The sequence below is a fragment of the Acyrthosiphon pisum genome, chromosome X (assembly GCF_005508785.2).
Source record: "Acyrthosiphon pisum isolate AL4f chromosome X, pea_aphid_22Mar2018_4r6ur, whole genome shotgun sequence".
In the NCBI taxonomy this organism is placed as follows: Eukaryota; Metazoa; Arthropoda; class Insecta; order Hemiptera; family Aphididae; genus Acyrthosiphon; species Acyrthosiphon pisum.
Genome location: NC_042493.1, coordinates 4,135,037 through 4,143,773, shown reverse-complemented (window position 1 = coordinate 4,143,773; position 8,737 = coordinate 4,135,037). Strand labels below are relative to the sequence as shown.

Sequence of the window (8,737 nt, the reverse complement as noted above, 5' to 3'; positions counted from 1 at the left end):
GGATGAATGTGATTTATAACATGTTACATTATTGTTGTACATTAGTGTTGGATGAAATTGTAAATACCTGTGCACCGAAACGTCACCATCCACGTTTCCACAGATCACACATCGCTTCACCATTGTGAATAGCCTGGAACGCATCGTATAATCGTTTAAAGATTTATAATAATAATATCTAACTAATTATATTATAATGAAAACATTGAGAGCATTTTGAAAAGATGATCGTATCGGTATGTTATCAGTAGTGATTTTGCTTGTGTTATTTTTAGATTTGATATAGTTTGTACATGCCTTTTGTGCATATATATATACATATACATATACATACAAAATGGGAAAATACGAAGAACGACATTGCGAACTCGTAGAATGTTAAAGCCACTGCCACAAAACAAAGTAGAATGACTATACCCAATGTAAACGCAAATACTTAAGATACGGACGGCCTCTGTGGAACGGCTGACGTGACTGAGTTCGAGTACGAATGTGGATATTAAAAACGTTATATTAAAATTGTATGTATACGCTGCTTATGGGGAAAAAGAAACACAAAACGCGCTATGGTCAAAATGTTAAGTACAATGTTTGCAGTGTGTACAGAAGCGGCCGTTAACGATACGTGCTGCCATGAGTAGGTACATGTTATATAATGGATGTACAAACGCACGGGACACGTAATGCCAATATTATTATTATATGTCTATCCAAATAACTGTACTCACCGGTATCAAAAATCGCCTGATACAAAAACAAAAACCCGGAAGAAAGAAAGCACTTGTTCGGAGTCTAGAAATATTAAAATGTGCAAAAGAATCACCAGGATTTCTGTGCATAGAAACGTCTTGCTCAAACGTTGTCTGGCCGAAGCCTGACGTTGGATAACACGGCACGGTTCCACAAAGCTTAGTTACCCTCTCCATTCCACCGACCTGCGATAAGTTTTAACTAATAAAGGTCCAAAGGGCATTTAATGTTACGGACAGACGATAATAAAAGATACGAAATAATAATATACAAAATATACAAACTATTTATATATATATAACAAAATCATGGACATTTTGAGAAATATATTAATAACTAGCTGACCCGTCACAGCTTCGCCCGTGATTGGTTGTTTATTTTGCCTCCAGACGTTGATATGTATAATTTTTTTATTCAAATTTTATCGTTTAATGTGATCGGAAAGTAAATATAAAAAATGGTTAATGAAAACGTATTGAAATGTTTCTATAGCGGTAATAATGATAAATATTTTTTTTTTTTTTAAATTGTTGATCCCGTGCATTTCGTTGCCCGGTAGGTACCAAATCTGTAGGTACCAAATCTATATGACTCAAACTTTGTTAAATTCGTTATTATTTTAATAATCGGTTTATGGTGTTCAAAACTTATCTTAACTTTTCCGTGGCCCAGAATAAAAATTCTGGTTCGCAGCAGTATATTATCAGGTAGGCAATCTACCTGCGGTAGATCGCGGACCCCGTGCTGTTTATACGTAAGTGTATGATTTAACTCTAAAGTATCAAAGTTATACCAAGTTTGTCGTATTCCACCTATGGTAGATTAATATAATCAATTAATACAAAATCCTAACCTAACATAACTACTAATATCAGATGAATAAAAAAAACCAAATTTAACCATTCCTAAATTAGTCTGTCTTCTTCCTAGATGTTTAATCTATACACACAAACATTCATACCAAACTGAACCCGTGCACTCCGTTATCAGTAAAAAATTGTAACTAAAAAAAATTATGATTGTTCAACTGTTTTTGGATGTAACTTACTGCAATGTTCAATAATTTGATTTGGTGCTAGCTTGTACCTGATCTGTCCAAATAACCAATGGAAACCAATAATAAATAAATACTAATTTCCACTGGAGACTGTAACCAATGGCAACTATTTAAAAAATAAATAAAAATAAAATTTCCAATTTCCATCGTGAATCTCGAGATCCCTGTTTGAGCACCTCTTTAAAATGCGAATTTCGAAAAATCCTTTCTTAGTGCGCCTATACATAGTAATAAGTACATTTACTGAAAATTTCATATCCATAGCTTCAGCAGTTCCGGCTAGGCGATGATGAATCACCCAGGACAAGTCTTTTTATATATACAGATATATTTTTACAATTAATATTTATACTTAAAAAAAAGATATTATTGTAAATATACACTTGTTTTGAAAATGAATAAACGTTAACCAGTGGAAGTATTCCGATCAACCCGTAAAAATTAACAATTTTAAACAGGTAGTTAGTTTAGGTACCAATAAATAACATTTTAAGAATTACAACATTTCAAAAAATTATTTTTAATTTAAAAATTAAAAAATGTGGTTAAGTGCAGAGGGGCGCAGTAGTTCAGCAGTGGCGGAAGTTTGTCCATCGTCCCTACGGTCTCGGACAGGATAATGTATTATTACAGTATTCGATTTGAATTCAATGATTGCATTGGATAAAAAACGATTCTGAGCGGACGAAAGAAAATATATGAATCATAAATTAGTACCTATTAATAAGTAACCATTAATTGATAATTCTATATGATGTACGATGTACCTATAGTGGGAATTATGTAGTTTTTAAATTTTATTCGTTTCTATGGTGATATGCAAAGCATTAGAAATTAAAATCCCGATTTTAGCAGTTTTACGTAATTTTTCGGTAGTTTTTCCCGCGAAGTTAAATAACTATTGAGAAAATTGAAAAATGACTTATCTGAAGTACCACCTTGATTAATTTTTCTAAAATATAAGATACTATATGTGTTGAAATCGAAGCACTCCTTCTGGTAGACATTTTGTTAAGGGTATGAAAAAAATAAAATAAAATAAACATCATTGTAAAACCACATTTTAGCTACCTCGATCCGCGCAGAATCTAAAATAATAATAGTTTAAAATTTCGTTTCACTATTCGGGATGAACAAGAAAAAATTTAAAAAGGTTAGCATATAAGCATAAAATATATAAATTTAAGGTCGCGTATGCTTGAATGCAATATAAGAGATTCGGTTTTTACTATGCTTCGGTCATTTACTCATTCATGTTATCCGGAAGCGCCAAACCACGGTTTCAAACTCACAACCATACAATAGCTTTTAAGTTTATCACTTTCCGTCTCATTGCCTCCCACACAAAGATTTGCAAATAGAAACTGTTGCAGAGCTACCCAAAAACTATTATACTAAATTTCGCACCAAACTAAAGTTCCGCCAAAAGTCGAAATCCTCTTGTTTCTCATTTACAGTTATTCACATTCCCCGACAACCCCCCACGTAATTTCAAAAGGCTCCGGTAACTAAAATATTGTGACAAACAACGTGTTTAGAATTTATAAATAATTTGCATGAGTCCGTTAATTTACGTAAACATTTTTTAAAAAATAAGATACTAATTATTATTATTGTAATTCGTAGCACCTAGGTATTTTTTACATATAACGGTGACGGAGATTCTTTCTAGATGGACACCAGATTTAAACGAAAGCGATTAAAATAAAATACCATTGTACAGTGTGGTGGTACCTTTATAAAAAATTAAATTGACAAAAACAGTGCTTATATGATGATAAGTAATTGAAAGACAATACAACAGCTAACTAATGATGATGGACGATGATGAGCTTTCGTGTCTCGCCAAACCGTTTTCGGTGGGTTTTTTTTATCAAGGAAATTGAACATTTGGAAACTTTAAAATACATATCTTATAACTTTTCATTTTTGTTTTAGTGATCCCTATACGACGTCTCTCCCTTCCCCCCTCCAACATTAGTCACGTCCCTTAGTACGAATGCGACTCTCAAAATAGGCGAATGTCTTAAATTCTGAGCGGACCGAAATAACTGCATTTCATAAAATATACGTACAATGCGTACAACACGTCACTACAATCACTCCAATTACCTACTGCCGTGGCCCGCGACATCTCGGCAGCAAAAATTATTATTTCGTAATATTCTTATTCGTGTAAATATTTGAATATTTTTATTACGATTTACGATAATAATATACCATACCTACCAATATAAGTACGCAAACATAACACTCGTATTCAGTTAACAGCCGTGTTTGTAAATACAGATTTAAATGCAATAGCGAGAACTGAAATCGGTGTGGGTGTTTATAGTTTATGGATATTTATCTAACGATTTTTTCATGGAAATGCGTATATAGATAAAGATTTAGAATTGACGTACGTGTGACCTGTTCGTATACGACATGTAGACATACCTTGTAAATACACAACGAATAAAAATACGTTAAAAGTTTCAGATCATAAAAAAATCGAAAAACAACGCATCGCATAGGACTCATAAACGTATACGTACTATAAATAAATGTCATGTCTATTCTGTTACATAATATATATTATTATTTAAAGCAACAAAATTATTATTACCTATGTATGTAGGTACCTCTATGGCTCTATCTGTTAAAAGTAGGTATAGATACATCGTTTTAAAGTTTAAATTATTTTTCCTTCTTGAACTGTAAAAACTAATGCTCAAAATTCAGCCAAAATGCCTACTTAATATTGATGAAAATATTTAAAGATATAGTAAGCGTATTTTTAACGAAAATTAATGACCGTAGAAATGTAAGACACTTGTCAATAAAATATGCGTAATAATAAATAAACTCGATTGCTACAGAATGTGTAGCTAACAGTCGCTGTCCTTAACGATACGGATTTCCATTTTTTAGTGGGTAGGTATATTATAATATTCCAGAATGTATATACGTTGGACAGATCGAATTTTATAATTATATAATATTTATATGAGGTCTAAATAAAAACATAGTTCTTACAATAGTTAAATAATAATTAATTACGTATGAAATATTTCAGAAACGAGATCATAATATAGGTTATATATTATACATTTTTCTTTATTTAAAAAACAAAAACCCTACTCTGCTTAAAAGCTAATAGTATCCCAACGTAAAAAAATCAAATACTGCTTTTTAGTTGAAAACTGCACAATACGATATTATTATCTATATAGTACAGTTCATAAGTTCTACCAACAAATAATCAAATATACCTACAAATGTAATTGATTGTCTTACTTAGACTGATAAACCATAGACAATTATAAGTATTTACCTTGTTTATGGTTGTAAACACCACCTGTAGGTTTCCAACTGTCCGACCGCTGTTCAGTTTTTCTCATAAACATGTACTTAGAATATTGGTTTTAATCTCGTCGAACATATTAATAGGTGTTAAAAAAGGAAAAACATTTTCCACGTAGGTATTTAAATCTCGGCGCTTTAGTGAAAAGAAACTGCTAAGGACGGGAAGATTTTAAATTATTAAAACAATAAAATAATAACTGCAGTACCTACATCTAGGCCTTTTAATACCATAACAAATTATTCAGATTCGCAGCCGATCTTTTTATTTTTTTTTCAATCGTTCATTCGTGGAAGTGCATTCATTTTTCTGGGATATTTTATAAAAATTTTATAGGGTTTCCGTTTTTAATCATATACCGTGTTGTATGTGTTCATCGTCGAGTCAACTAATATATTATAATTATAAATGTCAATATGACCATGTTGGATGTTTGAAGTGCTTGAACTTCTGAAAGTGAAGCACGTGAGTGTTATTTATTTATCAAACAGCAGTGGGGAAGGGATCGGTGGGGGTTTCCTTTCTTGTATATTTAACCCCTAATGGCTTCCTGTCAAGTGAATAGTATACGTTACACTAAGACCAAAAATATAAGTATGTGTTTCTATTTTAATTTTAATTAATTTGCCTAATTATTATCATCGTAGATATATGAACACTCGGCAGTTTACCGCCTTAGTAGCACAAGGTCTCTGCTATCGATAAACAGATTCCAAAGTTAATAATATTATTAGTATCAACTTCTATTATAATATAATATCTTTGAATCCGTGTTCTGTTTTAATTAAAATAACGATTAGGTAAAGTTCGAAACTTTCGTGAGTCTTTGAGATTTTCTAAAAGTACCTACCTATATAATAATAATAAGAATATTATGTCCTATAGCTGCAGGTACTGTGTGAACTGCATAATATAGAAACTATTCGTAACTCGTAACTCGTAAGTATAGTGTACTTACTTATTTAGCCACTTAATTTCTTTTAAATCAACCAGATTAACTAAGACTTAGGAGTGTTTGTAAATCGTAAGGCTGTATTTGAAATATTGATTCATCGTTATACTTAGTAATGTATCTAAATATCAAAATAAATAATTTATTTGTATAATGGAAAAAGGAATGCACGAGTCACTTATTTTGAAATAATATGTATAACTGTAGAGTGGGTCTTTATTCATATTTTAATTAATAAATTTACCTATAATGTTATTTAATGCTAAATTTAGTTCATGAATGAAATAAGAGAAAGTTTACATTTCTGTTAAATTCCATTATACTTAGGTAGGTATTTATATATTTATTTACGTATCTACCAATGACGTACTTCAGAATCTATTTCGGGGAATGGGGTCAAAAATCTTAGGTTTTGTTATTTTAGTATAAAAATGTACTTGTAAATCCATTGCGTTTTCCTGCATCTGATTGTGTAATATAATAGGTAGGTACCTACCAGTAAAGTGTATACAATTTTTATATGGATGGAAAATAAAATATTATACAACATTTAATACTTTTATGTTAATATTATATATCTTAAATTCCTATGTACAAAGTGATTACTTTCTTTTTTCTCCAATAATGCAACTACATATTCGAAATCTAATTTTTTGAATTTTTAAATATACTTAAAGACCATATTTTCAAAGTGTTGATATTGTTTTTACTGCTATTAAGGATATACAAAATTATGTTTTTAAAACGAGTACTTAAGCACCACGCATTTTCTGCTATAAATTATTTATCGGATAATTTTTCTGACGTATCAAAATCAAAATTCGTATGAGTAGGTAGCTTATGAGTTAATTAACTTTTGTACACTACAAGGATAATAGGTCTATGATAATATGGGTTAGGTAGACATGCGGGCTATAGTGATTTAAAAATATTAGTAATATTCATATTAATTTATCTTTATAAATATTATAATATATCTCTAATATAAATATTTTTATATACATTTTTTAAAATGGTTCATTAATAATAATTACAAGATCCATACTTATTAGGTACGTATATTTTATATTTGTGTGAAATCATTTTTATGGACTATTATCTTTAGTATAAATATTTTTATAACTGAGGAACTATTCGTTCGAATTTTGAATTAGGTACACATTTTCAAAAGAGTTATCTTCTAAATGATTTACAGTAAAAAAAGGGGTCATGTTTTAAAAGCAAAAGTTTGTATCGCTGCAATGGCAGGACACTCCTTAAGTAGTACAGAAAAATCTCAATAATTTGAATTTATTGTCTGAAACTATATATAAAAATTCTAAAAATCAGAAATTTTCACCTATGTAACATTTAAAATATCCCTATCAATATATTATGGTATCACGATAATCATAACTATATTATAGTTTGTGCTAAATTGTTATTTTAAACAAGTAAGTATTTCTACAGAGGAGCTAGAAATATATTTTATCCTGTAAATTATAGTATGGTAACTATATTGTTAAAAAAAAAAAAAAAAGAAACCTTTTCAATATTTGTTGATATTTACACTAATTCAATAATTATTGTACTATCTTGTTATCTTTTACTTACCTAATTACTATTATGGTAGACGATATAGTTGAATATTAGACCGTATTTTATATGACTGTAAAAACAGGTCAGAGGTCCCCTAAGAATAGATTATCTACAAAGTAACTACTTAATACTTACAGAAAATGAGTGATAAAATATTATTTCAAAGATTCAAAACCAATCTTTTACTATATGTCCGCAGTTGAGCAGTAGGTTATATAAATATGCTGCGAGTTATACATTTTAACTCGGTGGGTTGAACTATATTTTGGTAGATTAAGTATTGAATTTATTAATTTTTCTAGCACATTTTAAAGGATTTTAGACTAGTAACATTTTTAAGATTCGGTGGGCCAGTTGGTACTTAGTATTTCCGGCACTGGCAGTACCTACCGCTACAATATTCAATGTTTACGCAGTAGCCAGTTGGTAGTTGTACGGTACTATTACATTAATTAACAATTTTATTAGAAATAAATAAATAATAAACAAAATTGTTCGTTCTATATAGTCATCCCATATTATATAAGCTACAAACACAACAATAGTTTTGATGTGTCTCCAAATTTCATTGAAATAATTTGTAATTTGGTAGGTAATTAATATTTTATAAACAGTAAAAATGTAATGTGGACGCAGGACATATCACATATACATGATAAGTGGTAACTGATTATCGTCACAATTGTAATATTATTCACGTTCACACATAAAAAGTTAAATTATTTAACTAAATAAATAATTAGGATACAATGCTTAATATCAGATTTGGCAATGCACATAAATACCAGAACACGATACAATTCAGTATGGCAATTAAAAAATATATAATCACCTATTCATTAATAAAAATGTTTTTTTAATGGTTTTTTTTTTAAAATTTTTTATATATTACTAGCTGACTCTGTGCAATTTGTTGTCCGTTAAAAATGCCAACTCTGTATACTTTTAGAAACTAATTAAAAAAATCTTATTACATTAAATATTTTAAAACAATTAATATTATAATAATACTGTTAGCTGTAGCCAATAACAATAAATTATAATAATATTGTAA

General features: G+C 29.6%; 2 protein-coding genes across 4 annotated transcripts in view; both read left to right on the top strand.

Moving 5' to 3' along the window:
• LOC100159991 (legumain) overlaps positions 1–8,737 on the top strand; it is a 521,349-nt gene that overhangs the window by 260,623 nt on the left and 251,989 nt on the right. The gene's annotated exons all lie outside the window — the stretch shown is intronic.
• LOC100161473 (MFS-type transporter SLC18B1) overlaps positions 1–8,737 on the top strand; it is a 47,490-nt gene that overhangs the window by 15,814 nt on the left and 22,939 nt on the right. The window lies entirely within an intron of this gene.